General features: G+C 36.9%; 1 pseudogene; it reads left to right on the top strand.

The window, feature by feature from the left end:
• The first annotated feature begins 7,698 nt into the window (after positions 1 to 7,698).
• On the top strand, positions 7,699 to 8,496 carry LOC110598840 (prohibitin-2 pseudogene; annotated as a pseudogene).
• Positions 8,497 to 24,260: the final 15,764 nt, after the last annotated feature.

The raw sequence follows: 24,260 nt of genomic DNA on the forward strand, positions 1-24,260 counted from the left end.
ACGCTGCAAGTTAGTAGAGACCAATTTATTTTAAAATGGGTACAGAATCACAGAAGAATAGCAGTGGCCTTGAACAGGTATACCTTATTTTACCTATCCATGTTATCTATGTTAAGTTTCAGAACATGATAAATGATACTAGGTCAAAATATATGTCTGTGTTTACATTAAGTAGTTATTCAAAGTGGTTGAGACAAGGACCTTCTAATAGCAAGGTTCCAGTGTTCTAGCTAAAACACATGCTCTTCAAACTTGGTATTTCATTTCTTTTTTTTTTACGTTTTAACCTTTCAGTGGATGTGTAGACATTGTATTGAAGCCAGAATTAGACAGGCAGTCAGTACAGATAGGTAAATCGAGTCAGGTCAAATCAAGGAGGCCAATTTTGAGTGAGTCCAGGAAGTTGGAGACTGTCTCCTGAAGGATTGAAATGTTAATTCCTTCAGAGCCCCTCCTCCACCCTTATCTAGAAGTTGCTCCTACTCCAACCTGCTGCCAAGGAGCTTTAAGGTTATTAATGTGTCCTTGGCTGCTCCATCCTGCCCTTCCCCTTCAGCCCACCTGTTTCCCACCTTTTGGCCATCCCACCGAGCATTTCCTAGTCCTAGTTAAATATCTGGTAGCCTATGTAGGAAGGAGAGAGATAAGGGGAAGAGGCAGGAGAACAAAGGAAGCCTAGGACACATAAAAAGGGCAGATCACCTAGCTTCTGGGGATACCAGGATACCAGCTGTGGCCCCCTTCTCCCTCCCAGGAGAAGTCTATGTTACCCCTTTTTAAATAAACCCTGCTTTATAGTCTTCCCTTGGCTGCTTCTCTAATGTTCAAACTTCTTAACATACATAATGTCGATGGAGGTGCATTCTACTGTGTAATGACTCTTCCTTTTTCCCACTTCGCTTGGTCTTTTTGTTTTGAAGGCCTCCTTATTTAGCATGGATGGATATTAGTCCACTTTCTGGTGCATATATCATATACATTTTTAAATATCTTCCTCCACTTTCTTGTTTTGTCCTATGTATTCGTCAGGATTTCCCAGAGAAGCAGAGCAGCACAATACATTACAAATACAGAAAAAAAATTATTATTGAAATTGGCTGTCATCATCATTTAGACTGAGATGTTCCACAACCTGCTGTCCGCACACTAGAGGCTCAGGAAAGCTGATGCTGTCCTTCTCATCCCTAACCAAAGGCAGGAGAAGCAAGAGAGCCAAAGATGAAACTGCTGGTCTGAGTCCAGAGGCCCCAGAAGGCACCTCTGTCCCAAGGCAGAGGAAAATGCAGGTCTAAGTTCAAGCAGAAAGAGCAAAGCCACCCTTCCTCCTCATTTTGTTCTATTCAAGCCTTGGAGGATTAGCTGAGGGCCCCCCACTGTGATAAAGATTGTACTTACTCAGTTCCCTGACACAAAAACTACTATCCTCCACAGAAGACGTTATACTCACAGATGCAGCCAGAAATAATGGTTTACATAGCTGAGTATTGCTTAGTCCAGTTAAGTAGATGCATAAAATTAATCTTCACACCAGATTTCTATTTTGTAAGTCTTCATCTCAACATATATCAGTATAACATTATTTTCTAGCAACTTTTTTTAACCTTGAAGTCTACTTTGTCTAATATTAGCAGAGGTACAAAAGTTCCCTTTTGGTTATTGCTTACGTAATGCCAGATTCGTGGGACCCCAATAGACCTCCAGGAGCCGAATCGGATGCAATCACACAAGAGTTTTTATTGCAAGTTGGAGCCTGGACTCACAACCGACAACTGTTTCTGAAGCAGCAGTCCCGTCCTGAGGAGTGAGTCCAGGCCCTTAGTTCAGTGAAGATTGATAGGTTTGGGGGGGATACTCTATGTGTCACAACGTCACAGAGCAAGTCATTTCACACCGTGGGAAAATCAAACAACAATTCTTAACATTGATTAGCACATTCACTGGTGGGAACAAGTTGGGTAGGGGTGTTTGGTTAGTTCAAGAGGGGGATACATTTGAACTGATTGGTTTAGAGGGGTGTTCCTGCTAAACTACACGGTTTGGAAACTACTGGGAGGGTCGCTTGGTATTTCAGGTCTTTTCCCCATCTCATGCTGATTGGTGGTTGCTAGGGGGTTGCTATGGGTCCTCACCTAGTGTGACTGAATCAGGGACACCTGGCACTGCAGATCTCTCCTGTTAAACAACTTAGCAGGGTGGCTATGTGCCTAGGAGCATTCTGTGGGTTTTTCCAAGGACAAGGGTCACACCCCCATCCCTTTGGATAGGCCTTGAGGTAGAAGCTGGTTTCTCAAAAATGGAGTCACATCAGTTTGTCACTTACAGCTAATTTCTCATTGGTTATTTTTATTTTTAAAATTTCTTTGCCTTTATAATTATTATTCCTCACTTAGGAACCACATATTTTGAAGAGTGCATTTTTTTTTATTTGTGCAGCTTGTTCTTTGATGTTGTTGTTATTGTTGTTTTGGCACCACTAAAACACAGTTTTATTTATTTATTTGTTTTTTAAAGCAAAATTATCCAATCTTTATTAGATAATAAACATGTCATTTTCTTGCTATCTTCATCACAACCATTTAGTAAAATTGCATCAAATTGAAAAATTCTAGAATTTACCAAGCTTTACCTCTTATGATTTAGCATTAAACTCCAATATCCAGATAATAAGATCTATGACAGTCACAAGCCTTTAAGGAAGAGGAACTGAAGATTTGATAGATAATGAAATTCAACAATTCAATTACCACAAAATTTTTAACAACTGATTCATTTTTCTGAAACCATAATGGGAGTGATATTTTCCATATCTACATTTTCTGTGATATCTATACACAATGGAATATTACTCAGCCATAAATAAGAATGAAATTATGCACTTGCTAGTAAATGGATGGAACTGGAAAATATCATGCAAAGTGAAATAAGCCAGTACCGAAAAACAAAGGCCGAATGTGGTCTCTGATATGTCCACAAGGGAGGGTGGGGAGGGAAAGAAATGAATTAGGGAAATGAAGGGAAAGGAACAGGGAGGGGAATAAGGAGGAGGAAGTAGAATTAATCAGACATAACTTTCCTATCCTTGTATTTGTTCTGCTTCATTTTTAATCTGAGAATTTAGAGTACAAGAAGTACCAGTCTACTGGTAAGTAATGGGGTTGCTGGTATAGATTACAATTTGTTTTTGAAAATTGTTTTAAACTATTTCCTTTTAAACATGACAGCTAAATGTAGCTTCAATTTCCTTCACGTTGGAGAGAAGTTTTTCAGTGGTATAGTTCTCTAGAAAGCATCTTAAAAAAAAATAAACAACAAAAAAAACTCTCATGTTCTCAAAGCAATCAATCACATTGGGAGGTCTTTGTATCCAAGACTGAAGATACTATGCTTGTTCTGTCCAAAGTTGGACTCATCTTTTCAATATTCTGCCCTGTCCAACTTTTAAGTTCAATAACGTCTTAGAGGATAACAGACTTGCTAACAGACTTGGGTGTCAGGAGCTTTGAACTCCCGAGCCCCGGACAGCAAGACACTGCTTCTGGGAATCTTCCCATGTGATGAGGGTGCTGAGAGAAACAACCATTCTCAGGTGGCCGGCCATTGTCATCAGGGGGGTAGATCCCATGTCTGACATGGAAATTTGGGAGTTTGATGGTGTTGAGTTCAGATGCCTGCTGCCCCGGGGGCAGAAGAAATATGGGCGCACTCAATAATCTTGATGTGCCAGCTGCGGGACAAAGCAAAGATACTGTGCAAGCAGAAAAGCCCCAATTAGCCTGTTTCTGCTCAACCTCCCTTTTCTTTACCTTGAAGAACCTTTCTACTAATAAATCCTCTTATGTTTTTGCATATATAATAAAACACGCAGAGTCTTGCTGTTTGTTAGAGACCAGACCCCCACCAGGGCTGGTTCACCCACCGAGTCCTGCTTCTCCTTTATAATTGAGTCTTTGTCTTTATTTCTTCTAATTTCTAATTTTTTTAATCCACCCATGGCCTTCATTCAGAGAACTGTTCAATCTCCGTGCAGGTTGCCGTGATACTTGGGTGTGAGGCTTCTTAAACTTTCACCTTAGTTATACTAGCTCCAAAGTGCTTCCGGGAATTGTGGGGGCACATCTTTCTAGCTCTGTTAGGGTCTGGTTCAGTCTCTGCAGATACACCAGGAAGGAAAGAAGCTGTTGATCTTCACATCACTCCTGAAAGTTTCCTTCTCTCTGGAATTTTATTCCCTCCAGTTATTATTGTTGTCTGTGGCTTTCTGATAACTTTATGGTGTGATTTTTTTAAATTAATCCAGCTTTTATCCTTGTTCTAGGGGAAATGTTGGCTTGCTGATAACTAACCACCTCATTAGAAATACCAAGTCCTTCTATGCTGAAAGCTCACATTACTGTGATGGAAGTATCAATGCAAATGTCTATGTTTTTAAGAAGAAATATTTCCATGGGGCGGGGGGGGGGGGGGAGAAGCTAAGCCCTGTTCTCTAAACACTGTCTCCACCACTCTGCATCTCTGGGATATATCCCCTATCAAAGCCAGTGTCTTCAAAACTCTTATATTTAATCAAAGTGTAAGATCCAAAGAATTGAAGTGGCTGGACTTGACTCAAAAATGTGGAAAGAGGAAAATGTTATCTGATTAAATACCCTATATTATTCATCCTTTGTGTGTTAATATTTATTAACTTTATCAGTTTTTAAGTAAATGTTATACATAATGTTTGGTTGTTGCAAATCGCAGAAGAAGATGATTGTCTAGTACACACTCTCACTATTAAATTAGATAGAATGTCTACTTATTTCCAATACTATTTGTAAAGGCAAATTTGTGTTCCTCAGGGAGAGGATCAGCTACACATATGGATTAGATATCTTTATGTGAAAAATGATATAAGAAGTTGGTGATGACATGGCCAAACAATGTAAGTAAAATTAAAACTGCAAATAGTTTAAGAGTTGCACAAGAAAATAGAATTAGACATATATGATATTTCTTAGGAGAATAAGACTAGGGAAAAAGAAAAAGAACCACAAGGTTTTCACATTACCGTGGATTTGGTTAAATTGTCAGACATATCTGAAGATGGAACCAAGTAGAATCGAAGAATATATCAGTAATAGTCAAGAGAGAATGCATATATTGCCAAAGGAAATAGATGTTCTAAAACGAAATGTGATTATAATTGTCCTTAGGAAATAATGAAAGAGTAAAATACACCTGTGGATGGAAAAATGCATTTAATCACAAATTGATGAAAGAAAATGGAAAACATACAAATAGCTAAATATTAAAATTAAAGAAAGCAAATTCATTAAATAATTTTTTTAAATCCTATTGAAGAAACTGGATTGGGGATAGGTATCAAAACAGGTTTGTGATCTCTAAAAAACTAAAGAAAGAAAATATAATTCAATAAATTTAATAAGATATTTTGGTAAAGTAATTTACCTGCAAAAGAGGGAATTGGTCCAGCATAACAGAAATTTTGTTCACTAAACAGTGCTATAGGTAACATAGATGCTTTACTATATTTAAGAGACTTTTTTAAATGAAATGCACCACTTCGAAGGGAGGCATAATTGGGTGTATATTTTCTGAAAAGCACTGTGGGAGTACATATCAAAAGACTTTAAAATATTCATTACTTTTGCCCCAATACTTTCACTCTCAGAAATTTATTCATTGTTGAAAAAGTATGGCAAATATACACAAAATTACATTTGTTACAGTTTTGCTGAGAAAGTGAGATGTTGAATAAGTAAGACCTAGTTTCCAACAGTAAGAAACTGGTTTTAAAATTATGGTATTCAAGCTGGGTGCAGGAATGCACAACTATAATCCCACCCACCTGAGAGCCTGTGACAGGAGATTTGCAAGTTCAAGCCAAGCCTGGGAAATTTAGTAAGACCATGTTTGAAAATAAAATAAAAGTAACTAGGGGTATAACTCAGTAGAATGCTTGCCCACTATGTGCAAGTCCCTGGATTCAATCCCTAGCACCAAAAATAAATAAATAAAATCATGGTTATTCAGTAGCATGTATTGAAATTAGAACAGATTATAAATATTTATTTGTTGATATTACATTATATAAACTATGAATATGAGATGTATAATGCCATTGTGCAATATAGCATAAAATGTGTAACAATATAGAATAGGTGTTTCATTTACAAAAAAAAAATAATTCTCTCATACAAATATACATACATCTACATATGAATGGTTACAGAATTATATGAATATCTGAATGGTTACAATCTGGAAGGATTTATATAAAAATGTTACCAATATTTAAATATGAATGCTCTCTTATCCTATACTTATTTTTTTTTAATGTAATAGGAATGGGTTGGTTTTATGTCAAGAAAATCCCCTTTTTAAAATAAGAAAATAAATTAAATATTAGTTTAGTATTAGTTTTCTAGAGATGCCATAGAAAAACATCTCAGACTTTGACCTGAACCAGAGAAATGTATTTTCTTACTACTCTGGAGGCTGGAAGTCTAAGATAAGGAGTGGTAGGTTTGGTTTCCTCAGAGACTCTGCAAGATGGCCTCTTCTTGTGGCCTCTTTACATGGTCGATTGTCTGCATGTCTGTCTGTCCTAAAGCTCCTCTTCTCAAAAGTACAGGAGTTAGTTGAGATTAAAGCATTTCTTAAGGGAGTCACTTTAAATGACCACTTTAAAAGTCCTATCTCCATAGACAGTAGCATTCTAAAGTGTCAGTGGTTAGGCCTTAAATATATAAATATTGGAGAAACAGTTCAACCCATAACAACTATCCTGGGTATAAACATTGCTCTGATTATTCTGGATTGTATAAGCTTTAAATAATAATCATGAATATTAATTATTATTATATTATATTAAAACATTAATTACTCTGAATCTATACTCAATTTAATATAAATCAAGAAAATTTATTTAGGGATTATATTTTGTTATTATTTGACATTAATGCAAAATTAAGTAACTAGGGGTATAACTAGTTACTTAATTTTGCATTAATTAAGCAATTAAGTAAAAGATTTTAAAATATTGTTATTAAAACTTTCCATTTCATTTTAAGATTCAAGGACGCAAATATTTCCTTTTGGGTCTTCCCAATACTTACATTTTCATCATTCTTAATATATACATTCCATTGCCATTTGTCACTGTTACTGTTATTTTTAATAATACAGTAATAAGTCATGCAAATATTACACTTTGAAAAGGATACAGAATTTAAAACTTCTGTGCATAAGTTTTCTTTGTCTTAGAGTTTTAAGCTTTCATTCATATATATGAACCCTGTTTTCGTGCCTTAGCACCAAGTTCTCATTTCCATTTACTGGTCAGTTTGAAGATTGTCTTGCTAACTGAACATTGTGGCACACAGAATTCTACAAGTCAGGTCTAGGATCATGGACTTTTTAAAATATTAGTTAAACATACCTCAAGGAAGGGGCCCAGGAGGAGTACAGATTAGCTGCAGGCCTCTTGTGTCCTAATCCTAAACCCTAGTAAACTTATCCAAAATCTTGTGATTGACAAACACTGCTTTTCACAAACAATAGACGGTGCATTCTGACTCTTGCCAACCGTGCTGTTCTCAGTCCACCTGTGCTGGTTGTGATCTCCAAACTGGACTCGGGTAGACATGGGTGGGCACCCGCTCCTGACCTCTGGTGCCGCAGCCCTCACAATCAACGATGGCCCAGAACATAGCGGGACATTTGCCCACCTGGGCTCCGGGGCATGGCGATGAGCTGCTTTTGGGGACCTGCCTGCACTGTGGCCTCTGCCACCTGCGAATCCATGCTCATTGTAGAAGGCAGGACAGCATCCTGGCTGAGGGCCTCCATTTCAGGATTCCCTGGTTCCAGCACCCCATTATCTATGGCATGCAAGGCAGAATCCGAAAAATCTTCTCCCCAAAAGGTTCCAAAGACCTGCAGATGACGAACATCTGCCTGTGCCTGCTGTCTGGACCCAATGCACAAGAGCTCCCGGTATGTACCAGCGCCAAGGGCTAAACTGTGACCAAAAAGTATTGCCATCCATTGGCAATGGTGCTCAGGAAAGTGGTGGCAAGTTCAGGGTGTCACAGCTGACCCCCCAGTGAGCCAAGGATTTCAGCTTCCTCCTGCATGATGCAGCCATCAAGGAGCTGAGCTTAGCTCTGAGCTTTAGCCAGGAGTGTGAACCTGCTGTAGGAGCCAAACAATCAGCAGGAGGCCCAGCTTACCCAGTTTTTGGTGGGAAAAGAGAAACAGAAACAATGGAAGAAGATCCTGCAGGCTGAGGATGAGGTGGAGGCTGCCAAGAAACTTGGAGAAGCCTGGCTACATCAAGTGTCTCAAGATAAGGGCAACCCAGAAGGTCTCCTAGGCAATCATCACTTCCCAAACAAAACAGTAGCTACCTCACTGCCTGTAACCTTTGTGCTGAACTTACAGGATGAAAATTTTACCCAGGGAAGAGGCAGTCTCATCAAGGGTAAGAAATGAGACCCAAGAGCAGAACTCCACCTCCAGGGAGGAAGCAGAAGTGTTTCTTCTCCAGGTTTTGAGGAATCGCTAGGGGTCCAGTACACCCCAACATGTGCTGGTCCCCTCTCCGTGCATACTTTTGAGCCCTTTGGATTAAGGAGGACTGAAGATGAACCCTTTTAGGGGAATGCCTTTTCTCCTCCCTGTGTTGGCCAGGGGAGTTGGAAAAGCAATTGAGGAGATAACTATCATACCAGGAATTCTCAATAATATTTTTATTATTTAAGACAAAAAAAAAAGAATAAGAAGGTAAAGAAGGTGCATTTTGAAAGCAGGATGGGTCTTAGATAAAGGGAACTTCCAGGCTAACCTACAATCTTTTTGATTTCTGCAGTGTATCAAACACAAGACCATTCAACACACTCTGGAGAAAAATTATATAAACCTGTATGGATAAGCAAAGCATGGCTACTTTCATACTTGGGTATGAACACCTTGTTGGATGTGTGGGAGGCTCCCCCTTCTCAGAGAACATCATGGAATCCCTTACCCCCCCCCTCCTCTCTGAAGGTCGCCAAGCCAAAAAAGAGCACCAGATTCAAAGGTTTTCTTGACCAATCCCTGCAGGACACAGTGTCCGCTGGCTGTTCCTGAGTCACCCTGCCAATCAGCACCCTAGACGTTCCCTATGCAACACTTCTTAAGCCGAAGCTTATAAGCACATGCTCTCTCTCTCTGCCTTCTGTCCTCTTCCTCTTCTTTCTCTCTCTCTCTCTGCCCTCCTCCTCTCCTCTCTCTGCTCTCTGCCTCTCCTTCGGGCAGCCTCCCAATAAAATCTCTTGGTTGAATCTCCATCATGGGTAGTCACTCACCTTTCACACCTGCTCTGAATACAAGTAAGTACAAGAGAAAACATGGTTTAAGGAAACTTGGCTAGAGCAAGAATTTCAACTGATGTACATTAACAAATTTGTGGTTCCAAATACCAAACTAAAAACATTTCTGTCACCCAAATCTCCCATTTGAAACGTTTGCTGTGAACAAACAAAATCTGGAAAGAAGATTACGACATCAACAGAAATCTCACCATCTTGTGGTATACTTGGACTTGACATTGATAGAGGAAAGGGCTGATTGACCTAAAAGCAAAGATGAAAACCAAGGTCTTCCTCAGTTTGACCCCTGATAAATAGTCTTTAAAAGATTAACCTTAGCAGCAGCAGTGCTAGGGCAGAATTGTCATCTGTAAATCTAAGAGACTCAAAAGATTTCCAGAAACTTGGACAAAAACCCTTGGTAGAGGGAGGATTCTAACTTTCCGATCAGAGCATTTAGAACCAAATTGTAAGGGGACCTTCTAAGGTTGCAATGTGAATGTCAGCAACCAGTTCAGCTTCTGACAGGCTCAAGAGGTCAACCTGTTACCTGCACTGCCTGTCAGAGACTACAGGATGTCTTCTCAAGTACCCACTGTCAATCACAAATAGAATGTTTTATACCCAATGACAAAATAATGACTATATTGTTTTATACATAGGTCAAGGAACTACATGTGATGTAGGAACACACTCATGACCAAGAAAAATAGAGAAATTCATCAGAAGACTGGAAAAATTAAGTTTATGAAATTAAAAATAAATTTAGAACTTTTACTTTGGGGAAGATGGAGTAAGTATATAATCCCTCTTGCTAGGACATTTCAAGTTCTTGGAAAATAAATAGAAAAACAAATATCAGAAAATTGTCATAGAGCAAACAGACTCAAAGGGGACATAAAGAACAGAAGAAGAATGCAATACTGAGTTCTCTAGGCTTTCTTTATTCATCATATTTCTAAACCAAGAGATCAGGTGACTAACAAGAGGAAAGGCTAATGGTACAAGCAAATGGTCCAAAGAAACCCTGTTCACTTTATCCAAAGAAAAAGGAATTAGAAAGCTAGTAAGAAAGAAACAATGACATGTTCAAAAGATGGACTCATTGGTGAACTCTACCATTATTTTTTTTAAAACTTATACCAGTACTTCTAAAACTCTTCCAAAAACAACAAATATATCAGGAGGGAATATTCCCTAATAAGGCCAGCATAACATTGGTATCAAAGTAAAATAATACAATGAGAAAATAAATAATAGATCAATATTTCTTATAAATATTGATGCAAAAATTCTTAACAAGATACTATGAACCAAAATCAATACCATATTGAAAGGATTTTATAGTATAACCAAATGAAATTATCTCAGATATGTAAGAATTATTCAAAATTGAAAAATAAATCAATGTAATGAAGTACATTAATAGAATGTTGAAAAATACATAGCCATACAAATTGAAGCATAAAAACAGGTGAAATCCAAAAGGTTTCTCATGGGTTAAAGACAAAAACCTAATAAAATCAGGAATATAAGGAAATATCCCCAATGTGATGAAGAGCATTTCTGAAAATCCCAGAGCTGACAGGTTGGTGGTAAAGATTGAAATCTTTCCCTCTAAGAAGAAGATAAGGAAACCATTTTAATCAGTGCAATTCAACATTGTATTAAATGTTCTATCCAGAGCCATTAGTCAAAATAAATGAAAATTATTCAAATTGGAAAGGAAGAAGAAAAACTAAATTTGAAGGATAAGAATAAACTTGTCAAAGTTTGTGGTATCAGATCAATGCACAAAGTATTAATTATCTGTTTCAGATGCAGCAGTGAAGAATCTGAAAATTAAATTAATTCCAGTACAGAGAATCCAAAAGAAAATAATATCTAGGAATAAGTCTAACAATGGACATGAAAGATTTCTAGGTTTAATATAGAGAGAATTGCTAAAACAAAGAAAACCTAAAAAGACAGCTCTTCTTCATGGATGGAAAGAATTATATTGGTGTCGATACTATACAAAGTATTTGCAGCTTCAATACTATCCCTATCAAATATTCAGTGACACATTAGTGGAAATGGAAATGTCAACCCACCAATTTATATGTATTTTCAAAGGACTCTGACTCAGCAAAGCAATATTGGGATAAAAAGATTCAAAGGATTATGCACTTCTCAGTTTCAGCACTTACCACAAAGCTAAATTATTCAAAACTGGGTGGTACTGACATCAAGATATAGACCAATGTAATAGAACTAAGACGTACAGACCAGTATAATAAAATTAAGAATCCATATATCGATCCACACTTTTATGGCCAATTGAATTTGCCCAAGGGTGTCAAGACTTTTCGTTGGGGAAACAAAAACATCTTCTGCAAATGAAGCAGTTAACTGGAATATAATTGGGCCCCAACTTGACACAGGAGACATAAAAGTTTAAACCAAAGGAACCCAAAACATAAGTGCTAATACCATAAAATGGTTAAAAGGAAACATAAGGGATATCATTATGTTTTTGTATTTAGTGATGATTTCTTAGCTCTGCCACCAAAAGCACAAGGAGCAAAAGATAAAATACATAAATTGGATTACATCAAAATTGAAAATTTCACCTTGCTCCTCTTATTCCTCCAGGAGAGGGAAACTAAGCCCTGCATTCCACAATGATGAGGCTACTGATCACCCCTGCCTACAGGACTTCTGGGGACAACCCATGCTAGACAAAAGCAGCAGGTAATAATCTGGAGCTGACACAGAGTAGAAATTGGACTGGGAACACTTCCCAATCAAAAGGGTGTGCTAAGTTGCTGAGGCTGCCCTCAAACCGTGGAAACCTCCTGCTTCAGCCTCCCAAGTCACTGGGACGGTTCCTATTTTAGCCAGATGGAGATAAGAGATCTGGACTTTTGAAACTCTACCAGAAAAGATCAAATGCAGAAGCCACTCAGCATGGTGGGGGATTCAGGGTTGAACTGAAGTGAGAAAAAAAAATGATGGCCTGAAGGCTTTGTCCTTTGAGCCTGTTTAAAAATAAACTAAGGTAAAGAAGATGGCAGCCCAGAGGAAAAATGCACTTCCCCAGCAGTTCCTCAAGGCAGACCTATAAAGTGGAAGATGGCTTCTGAGGGAGGTAACTAAGGGAACTCACTGAAACCTAATATTGGACTCTAAAAGAAACCATATAGACATGGAAAAGTCAGAAATTGAATATAATATATGAAATAAAATATTACTGATGCCCAAGTTTGGTCACCCGTGGTAGAAGTTTAAGGAAGTCTTGAGCACAAAGGACACAGTGTTGTTTGCAGATAAAAAAAATAAAGAAAAATTGATTTGGGAAAACCTGGGGATTAGAAAGGAAAGCTGGTTTTAATGGATACAGAATCCGTAGAGAAAGCAGCTCAGGATAAGCAAACCCCAAAATCACTCACTCCAGGAGTAGAAAGCACCCCTGGGTGTGGAAAATGCTCCCAGGCACAGAAAGCAGCCAGTTTGCAGTATAGGATGGATGCAAGCAGAGACAGCTGAGAGGGAACTCATAAAGGAAGTTGCAAAACAGTCAACAAAAAAATTCCCAGAGGATACCTGAACCAAAGAGACTAAAATAGACACAAATAAAACTGTATCTGGACCACACAGGCTTCCAATACCAGAGGATAAAACTACTTTGTTGCTAGAGTTACATAAGAACTATTGCAGGATGCCTTTAGTGGACACAGGAATATATGCACTCCAGGAAGATACCTGGTATTTGATATTCATAGCAGTGAAGAAGAAAGCTGTGAGGGTTAATTAAGTTCCTACATCTTAAAGGTAGATTTTACCAGAGACCTAAATTATAAATATCATGCAGAGATTAGCATCTTTCCAACAATAGAAGATATAGATCAAATCTCAAACATACACCCACAAAATTCCATGGTTTGGTCAAGACTGAGCCCCAAATATTGGAGCTCTCAGTTTAGAACTCTGCCCTCCCCCTGCTACAGAAATACAGCACCCAAATTTTTCTACTCCACCCTTAACTGGGAGACTGGAGGCTGAGATCTACTACACCCATTTTTGTCTTCTAGAGACACAAAGGTTGACAACTAAGTGAAGAACACAAAGGCATTGAAATTAATGACCCCCAGCCCAGAATACAAGTGTCAAAAACCCAAAATAAATAACAAGAATGAAAACCCATCCCTGTTAACAATTTTGATCACCTCATAAATAGGCCCTTTATTTCTCCCTTTTTTCCTCTAATATTTTATTTTTCCTTATTTTGTTTTTGCCTTCAGACTCCCAGTCCATATTTAGTTTTTTATTCCTTTTTGAATTTCAATTTTTAAAAAATTAAACATCATTTCCTCTTACTATATTTTTTTACATTTTTCATTACAGATGTGGATGTGGGGGGTGGTGAGTGTTCTCAATGCACAGATAGGTTTGAAAAATATTTGTATATTCCCATGACTTTACGTTCACATTAATTACTTTCTTCTGAACTTGTTTGTTATTTTTGCCTTGGTTTGACTTCGGTGAGTTTCAGTTACACATGGTTCAAGTTGTGTTGATATTAAAATTGCTGGTTTGTTCATACTTTGGTTCTTGTCCCTCATCTCTCTCTTTTCACTCTCATCCATTAGCAAACAAATATTACTCTTCCCACTTTCTCTCTGTTTTATTAAATTGTTATTTTTTTTATTCTCTCTTTTTATAGTCAACATGTACTACCTACCACCAACCTCCTACCTCCTCTGATCACTTTTTTTAAAATTTCAAATTTTCTCTTTCTCCCCCACCCAGTTTTCTCTTTACTTGAGAAACTATAGTCCACCAAAAAATAGGATTATGTAGTTTATGTAATTCCCACCACATTCATCTAGTGTGTTTAGTAGTACTTTGTATTAATATGGAGTGGATAAGATAGTAAACACCTGATATTGAAAATCTGATCTAGTTCAGTTTTTATTGTTAGAATTGATGTAAAATGCTGACCTCGGCATTCCTACATAAGTGGAAATTTGTATTGTAGATATACAAGTAGACTCATTCCTCTTAAGGTAGTACATCTGTTGCTGACATTAGATCTATTCCTGCCTCCCTCAAAGAGAGACTGGACAGTGATAAAGGAAAGTAAATATCACAGAGTAGAGATTCTGCTGCTGAGAAATACAACTTAATGGAGAAACAGTGAACTCACTTCATACAAAATGGTCCCACTACTGGACATCTACCCCAAAATTAAAAAAAAAAAACAGAAAGAAATTCTAGAATAATAAAGAACTTACATACATCAGGACATATGTGGAGGAAAGGGAATGCATCTCAATTAATGTGCAAGTCCAAGATCTCTAAAAATATGAGGAAAAAAGCAAATTTTCCCCCCAAAATTCACAATCCCCTAACAAAAAAAATATCACACAGATAGGAAAGATGTGAAATTCTAAAGGATTATAAAAATGATTATTAAAATGTTCAATGAACCAAAAGAAGATCTAAAGAATTAATTGAGAGAAAATGCAGGATATTAAAGACCATATAATAGAGAAATAGAAATATTTGAAAAAATCCAAACAGAAATTCTGGAAATGAAAGACCCAATGGATCAGTTGAAAATATCACACATTGATTCCATAGAAAATATAGTTTTAGACCTTGAAGACAGAGTACATGAACTTGAGTACTGTTTATGCAATAGAGAGGAACAAATGATAGAACATAATAAGAATACAAGAACTCTGGGTCAACATCAAAAGACCAAACCCGAGAGATTTGGTGATAGAAAAGAACATGGAGAAACAGGCTAAAGGCATTACAAACATTTCAATGAGATACTCCCAGAAAACCTTTCACATATCAGGAGTCATGCAGGACCTCAAGTAGACCAGGTCAGAAGAGAGTTCTCCAAGACACATCATATAAAAAAATCCTAACATGCAAAATAAGGAGAGAAGATTAAAAACTACAAAATAGAAACATCAGATCACATTTAGAGGCAAATAAATGAGGCTCTCTTTTCACCTCTCAGTTCAGACCCTAAAATCAAGAAGGCTCCATAATTATACATTCCAAACTAAAAATTAAAATATTTCAAACACTAATGAAAACAATGGCCAACCAAGATTGCTATATCCAGAAAATATCTCTTTTATATTCCATGGAGAATTAAAAACCTTCCAAGCAAGGTTAAACTTTTAAGAATAATTTACCACAAATCAGCACTACAAAGAATACTCAAAGATTAAATGCACTAGCCAGGTGTCTGGTACATGCCTTTAATCCCAATGGCTTGGGAAGCTGAGGCAGGAGGATTGCATGTTCAAAGCCAGCCTCAGCAATTTACTCAGACTTTAAGCAACTTAGTATGACTCTGTCTCAAAGTAAAAAATATTTTTTAAAAAGGGTTAGGGGTGTGGGCTCAGGTGATTAAGCATCCCTGGGTTCAATGCTTGGTACAATCAATCAATCAATCAATAAACCATACAGAGAACCCAAAAACAAACAAACAAACAAAAATCCCCAAATTTTCAAATAGATGAAAATCAATTCAAGACTAAGCATCTTAATGAGAATCAAGACAGAATTAAATATAAGAAAAAACAAAATGACAATAAACCACAAAGATATATCCACAATAATGCTGAATATAAATGGTCTCAACTCCCCATGTAAAAGACATAGATTAGCAGAATGGATCAAAAACAAGATCCACATGTATTCTGTTTGCAAGAGACTAATCTTATAGGCAAAAACATTCACAGATGACAGGAATAGAATGAGAAACAAATGCCACACAAATAAAAGATTTGGGAATTAGACTAGAAACCTTTCAGTTGCTAAAATACAACAGAGGTGAACACTCCATCATATATGCATGTTTGGGCACCAACTTCCTCAGCAAAACTCCTACTAAGCTCAAGAAATAAAACCAAGAATCAATAAATGGGATGTCATCAAAATAAAAAGGTGTCAGAACAGCAAATGAAATTATTAAGAGTATAAAGAGAGAGCATAAGAGTAGGAAAGAGTCCTTGCCAACCACTCCTCTGACACAGAGCTAATATCCAGAATATAAAAAACTTTAAAAACCTCAAAACACACACACACACACACACACACACAATAAACAGTTAAAAGAACTAAACTGAACTTTTTAAAAAGAGACACAAATGACCAACAAACACATAAAAAATGATTCAATATCTCTAGCAATCAGAACAACATAAACCAAAACTACACTAAGATTTCATCTCACTCCAGAAAGAAGGAAATTATCAAGAGCACAAATAATAATAAATTCTGGTAAGGATGTGGGAAAAAGTTACACTGACAGGTTGTTGGTGGGGCTGCAAATTAGTGCAACTCATCTGGAAAGTAGTGTAGAGATTCCTTAAAAACTTGTGAATGGAACCTCCATATTATCCAGTAACCCACTCCTTGTTACTTATCCAAAAGAACTAAAATCAGCATACTATAGCAATACAGCTACATCAATGTTTATAGCAGCACAATTCACAATAGCTAAATTATGGAATCATCTCAGATACCTAATCATAGGTGAATGGTTCTAGAATATGTGGTGTATATATATATACACAATGGAGTTTCAATCAAGCATAAAGAAGAATGAAATAATAACATTTGTGGATAAACAGATGGAAATGGAGAATGTTATGCTAATTGAAATAAGCTAGACTCAGTAAATTAAGAGTGAAGTGTTTTCTCTCATATGTGGAAGATAGAGCAAAGGCAGTGGTCGGGAAGGGAGTGTATATTATAAATATACAGGGAAGATCAGTGGAGTTGAAGAAGGACAATGAGAGGAAGGAAGGAAGGGTGTGAAATGGGAGGAAATATGGAATGGATTTAACAAAATTATGTTATATGCATCTATAAATGCATCAAAGGAAATTTTGCTTTTATGTAATTGTAGAAAGGATCGATCAAAAATTAATGAATAAGGGCTGCGGTTGTAGCTCAGTGGTTCAGTGCTTGCCTCGCATGTGTAAGGCACTGGGTTTGATCCTCAGCACCACATAAGAAATAAATAAGTAAATAAGTAAGTAAGTAAGTAAGTAAATAAATAAATAAATAAATAAATAAATAAAAGATATTGTGTCCATCTACAACTAAAAAAAAATTTTATAACTAATGAATAAAAGAATGAAAGAAAGATGAGTAGAGTAGAGGAAGAACATGATAAGGTAGAAAAGGAGGAAAAGGAGAGTGGAATGGGGATTGAAATCAAATTCCTTTCATGCATGATTTTGTCAAAATGAACTCAACTACTATGTATAATTATAGTGCTCTGATAAAAAGTAAAGAAATAAATACATTTTTTGTGCATCAAAAGACATCATCAGTAGAATAGGAAATAGATGCAAATCACATATTCTACAATATCTCATAGTTCGAATACATAAAGTATATTTTAAATTCAACAATAAAGAGACAAACATCTTAAAATGAACAGAGAAAATTATTTATTGGACATTTCTCTAAAGGTGATGTACAAATAAAAATACATTCTAGTCGTGTATAACTAAAAACAACAAAATTTATCTCACACAAAAAAGATACAAACAGACAACAAGCACAGGAATACATGCTCAACATTATTAGTCTTCAGGGAAATGCAAATCCAAACCAACAGTGAGATAAAATTGTATTCCCAGTAGAATGGTTGTCATGAGAAACACATGGCATGAATATTATTGGTTAGAAGTAAGATATTCTCCCAGCAACTTTTATTTTCTATTTCTGTGAATCCAATAATATTTAACACATTTACAAGCAATATTGGCAATATATCTATGATTCTCAAAATCAGGTCTCACTTTTGATATTCTGCATTCCAGCTATCCCTCACATTACTCATCATTATGGTGTGCTGTAATGGCTATTGTTATCATCTCCATACATAGAAAAATATTAATTTCAGGTTAAGATTTCATAAAAATGTCTTAGATAAATAGTATTTCTTTGTAGAAGGTAAGAGACAAGGTACAAATTCTTAATGAATGTTTTAATATGGAAGAAAAAAATAGTTCTAAAATGAATCACAGACCAACTCCCCACAGAATAAGCTCACTCCTCATTTTTCTAGAGTAATTATTTCTTAATTCCATTAGAATGTATATACATTATCAATAGCACCTAGTTAATAAAAACTGCTACTAAATTAACCCATGCAACTTAACATTGCATGTGGATTACGGCTTTGCTTCTACCTATTCAATTTAATAATTTAATATCTCTCTAAAGTGAACATGAGTTCATTATTATGTTTTTTTTTTATCAAGTCCAATGCATACTTTGTTCTCTTTAATCTCAGATAGTTGATGAGCACATCACCCCAGGAGTCTTGCTGACATATGTAATTATCCCAGCATGTCAAGAGCAATTTTATTTGGGAAGAGAGACAGACAAGCTAAAATTGTAATGTTGGAGCTGAACACTGTCCTTCAAAATACAGGTGATATTGGAGGGGAAGAGAAAATGGGACATTGTTAACCAACAAGAAAAAAAGAAAGAAATATAAGACACAATGTAAGGAAAAATATAATTCTGAAACAAAAAACAAAAGGAAAAATAAATGCTGCTAAAGCAGGAAAAACTATAAAAATGATTTAACATCCTTTTAAATATTGGTCGAATTTCAACAAATTATTTTAAAGATCTGATTGGTTTTTTGATTGGACATATTTATAGGGTAGGGTGTGATTGTTGGGGTGCAGCGGAGCGTCGGAGGGGAGAAACCACACAAGAGACTCACTTCATGCAATCGCAGGGGGGAAGTTTATTGAGGATCCTGTTCCAGCGCGCTGGGACTCTGTGCCCACTCAAGAAGGGAGAGCGGCTCAGAGCCCAGAGCAGAGTTCAAGCAGAGTTTAAGTACACTTTTCGGAGAGGGTGGGGGGCTTTACATACATCAGAACAAATCATCATGAGGCGCGGGAAAATTGAACAACAATTCTGAAACATGATTAGTACATATATCGGCGGGAACAATCAGGGCAGGAGTGATTGGTGCTCCTAGGTGGGGTACACATTCAAACTGATTGGTTTGGACCCTGAATATCTACGTGACAAACTGCACAGGGTCTTGAATGCTTACGTGAGGAGTTGCACAGGACCCCAGTCCATAAATCACTAAATGGTCAGTAGGGCCTCGTCCTAACTGCCTCAGGAATTTAACCCATGCTTTGCAGTTTTAGAAGCAGGTTTACAATGTCTGGTCCTTTATACTTTAACTCAGGCTCTGCGGCTTAGAATCAGCTTGGAAATTTTACCTTTACATGATTGCTCACTGACTCCACACAGAGTGGGATGACCAAATCAGGGCCATCAGCAATGCCTTCTTGTGGACATTCATCACTTTCACGTGGTGGGGACCTTTGAGGACCTCTCTTCCAGTCCTAACTGGCTTTTTGTGGTCTTCTTAAACTTCCAAGGATCCAGTGTATGAAATGGAAGAGCACTCCACGGGTGTGGCAGTGTGATGGCTTTTATAAGGACACCCATAGCAGGGACAAAGAAGCAGCATCACACAAGGGGCAGACTGGTTATTATCAGGTTCCTCTCCTTGTGTGTGGTCAGCAGAGGGGCTTCTCTGTCTTCTCAGGTTGCCTGGTCCCTTTTGATGGGCTTCTGTGAGTCTCTTGTTTGGGGATTTTCTGTTTCTCCTGTTTCAGTTGATCCCTTATCATTTACCAAGTGACTCTCTTTTGGCTTTGTCAGGGTGGTGCCTCCTGTGGGAGCTCAGTCCAAATCAATGGCTTTCCATAAATTCTACTTAACGATTTCAAAGATGATTCAGATTATAGCAGATCACAGTTTGGTCCAGTCCAAAGCTGTCTGGACATCATGACTAGCCCCTACCTACCATCACCACCAGAAGTACACTGACTTCATTTGAAAATCATATTGACACCCATTTAAGATTATCCAGAATTGGATTTTTAACTTTCCTTGACAACGGGGAGCTATGGATCTGACTAAGCCAATTTGTCTCTCTTCGTGGACTAAATAGGTTTTGATGGACCGATTTTGGACTAATTGTTCCTAGAAAGTAGATTTGTTTACTCCTGCTCTTTTATTCTCTGGTGCTGAACAAACAAAAAATAGATTGGAGAGGGAGATAGAAGATAGATAATAAGTATATACATATATATATAAAATATACTCAGAGATATATAAGTATAATATACATATGGATATGTAATACAGAATTCTAATACATATAGACATATATATTTACTGTATTAGAATTTACTGTTAGTAACTAAACCTAATTAAAGCTCCAATATTCCTGAATTCTTGCAGCTCATCCTAAAATTAAAGGAAAAAATGACACATTCAATAGGGATTTGAACCTAAAGTTTCTTTTATAAATTACAAAACAAAACACTGTTTTTAAACATTGATGGGGAACAACTCTGTGTGTGTGTGTGTGTGGAGGGGGTATTTGTGTAGGAGTGTGTGTGTGAGAGACAGAGAGGAGAGGGGGAGAGAGACAGAAGGAGAGAAAGAATGAGGGTTAGATGGGTGGTGAAATGCATTTATAAATGCACACACATACACAGAATTAAAAACAAGAGTAGAAAGAGTCTAACGCAAACTGCTTATTTCAGATTTGTTCTTCCAGTGACATTCTCCTGCAGAGAGCCTAGCACTGGCTCTTATGCTCCACAAAGGGGCCCTTAAATTGCTTGCATCCTGTTTGTTTGAATTCTCATGAACAAGAGTCTCTCCCACATCCCACACAGGTGATGGAATCGGGGGTTCCTCTGGCAGAGACGGGCTGGCTGTGGAATAAATGCTAAGAAAGAGAAAATGGCAGAGACACTACAGGACACAGGAAGTAATTTAGAAAGCTGGGGTAGGATGGCTTTCTGCTCCTAGGGATCCTGCCTGCACAATGGGAAAAGACAGAGAGAGCCCTGGATTGCTTTATTTATATGGGGGAATATCAAAGGTTTTCCATGTAATGTTCTTTGCCAAATAAGGTAGGAGTTGGGCTGTCCAGTTCCAAATGGGTTACACAAACCTCCGGAGCTATGAGAGCTATCTCACTAGTGGAGCCAAGACAGAGATCTCACCCCATGGACAGTCTGATCCGCTTGGGAAAGCTGGGATTGTTCCCGTGGAAAAATATCTAAGTCTCCAAGGCTTGGTACCCAGTGAAAGACCACTCCAATAGCTCACGGTGGCATCCCATGTAAGAGATCTTTGTTCTCTAAGGGAAAGGCAAGCTGAGAAGGAGCTCACCAAAGCAAGGCTAGCGATTGGCATTCTTCAATGGAGGAGCCGTCCAGAGCTCCACGGGAGACTTTACTGGGCTACCAGAGAAATATGCCTTAAAATGCAGTTATTTTCCCAAAAACGTCCCTGTTCTTCTGAATCTATAACAGTACTAGAAACCACTGTAAATTGATAATTGCCTCCAGAGTTTTTTGTTGTTGTTTTCTTTTTTATGCATTAACCATTTTGTAAGTCTGGATCACCTGGAAGAAGAAAAACAATTAAAATGTGCCAAGTGCCACACACATGGACCCCTCAGTGTATGAGGAGATTCAAAGCTTGATCAAAGATGCTTTGGTATATACCATTATGTAAAAATGTGAGTGTGTAACCGATGTGATTCTGCAATTTGTATGTGGGGTAAAAATGGGAGTTCATAACCCAATTGAGTCAAATGTATGAAAGATGATATAGCATGAGCTTTGTAATTTTTTGAACAACCAATAAAATAAATAAATAAATAATCCCAAAAAATAAATAAATAATTGAGATCTTCCAGAAGCACAGGGACGGAGGTTTGTCTTTTATCCTGATGAGCAGGAACATGTCTTAGTCTTGCACCTGGGCTGTATTCTAATGTAAATTGTCTGAGCCAGAAATGTTTTGTGGTAGGCAGAGTAATGTGACCCCTACCATGTCCACATCCTATGCCCTGAACCAAGTGAATATGCTATTTTAGAGAGCAAAGAGGAACTCTGCAGATACAATTAAGATACACCTAGAAAAGACAAAATTTTCCTGGGTTATTTAAGTGGTTGTAACGTAATCATGAGTCTTTCAAAGTGGAGGGAGATAACAGAAGAGGGGCTCAGAATGTTACCATGGACAGTGGCCATGGACAGGGAATGCAAGAAGATTCTAGAAGCTGGAAAGGATGAGCAGATTCATTCTTCCCTATATCCTACAGCAGGAATACAAGTCTGCTGTCTCTTGACCTTAGTCCTATGCGGAACTAGAACTGGGAGAGAAAAGATGCCTATTATTTTAAGGAATCGAGTTTGTGTTAATTTGTTAAGACAGACCTAGAACCTAGTGCAGAAACTTTCCTTTTTCTATACCTCTAGACACAGGCATAACCAACACATAGTCCCTAGTAAGAGTTGTAAGCACCATACACTACCAGGCATAGCACTGATGTAGGAGAACCAGACAGTATTGTTTCACTTACCTTCTCATGGCATTGAACTAACCTTGGCCTTAACATAAAAATGTATTTACTCAGCAAACATGCATGGCATACAGCCAAACTCTCTGCCAGAAATTGACAGAAGGTAATGAATTAGACATGGTCCTTGGGAAGCAAACAGCATATATTACTGATACATTTAAAGAAATATGGAACCATTCTAAAATTCTCTTCTACTAGTGTCTCATTAACCCTAAATTCTTTCAATTTTATCTTCTCTAGTCTTAGAATCAGAAAAGAAAAAAAAATTATCTAAACATGCTTGCTTTGGACCTTAATAGTGTCAGTGAGGGGAAAGTGACTAGAAATTAATTCCCGGAACAGATCTATGGGGCAGAATAGTATTGTTATCATTATAAAATTATAATATAATACAGAGTTTACAACATTCAGTAACTTCTAGTAATCACACCATTTATAATTGATAAAGCCAGGCCAGGTCTTTCTGCATCCAGAAGAATACCCTTCACTCTGCCAAAATGACTCCAAGGTCATTGTCGTGTTGGTGACAACACATCACTGTCTGATGTTTGAAATAGATAATATGTAGAAATCTATTGCTGTTCCTACTATTGCTCTTCCAATCTGATCTGTATATCTCATTGAGTTACTATGAAGACCAAAGGAAATATGAGAAATCCCTCTGCAAGTAAAGTACCATCACTTTCCTTAAAACATTCAGATTATTTATGGAATTTTGAGAAATCAGAAACTTTGTTTTTAATTATAAAACTCCATTGCTAAAAAATTTATTTAATCACTTGTTAATCACTAGTAATGACTTGTTTAGAACATTGATTCATATGTATATATTCTATGTACTCTAGAAGAGCTAACTATAAAACAACTAATATTCATTCAGCACTTATTACATGCCAGTAACTATTAGAAGTTTTATTTCATAACATCACCAAAATAAAATCAAATAATTTTTTAACAAATTATTCCTACTTAGAAATTAGAAAAGTGAGACTTAAAGTTCAGTAAATTGTCCCTTGTCACACAGATAGTGAGTGTCAAGGGTGAGATTTCAACACATGAAGATTAAATTCATAGTTCCAGAGCTAAATTGTAGCATAGGTTTAAATTTATATGTTTTATCTTCACATAAGGCTTGATGTCCAGTTAAAGCTTTAAACTCTATCTTATAAATGATGTTATATAAGTAATTGTCATTGATGCCTTGAGATCTAGCAAAATACTTTAAGCAAAAATTAATTCTGTAGAAAATTAAATACAAAGCACACATTGTAGTGTGGTTATATTGCATATGTTTATTGCAAATTCTAAAATCAATTATTTTTTTCTCTAGTTAGTATGTGAAGTTAATTCAAGTTAGGATTAGAATGTCAGTTTTAATATGGCAGTATCAAATCATGATCTTGCATTACTTCTCCTATTAACTCATCTAATATAACCAAGAGAACAAA

Source organism: Ictidomys tridecemlineatus, chromosome 7 (genome assembly GCF_052094955.1).
Source record: "Ictidomys tridecemlineatus isolate mIctTri1 chromosome 7, mIctTri1.hap1, whole genome shotgun sequence".
Taxonomy (NCBI): domain Eukaryota; kingdom Metazoa; phylum Chordata; class Mammalia; order Rodentia; family Sciuridae; genus Ictidomys; species Ictidomys tridecemlineatus.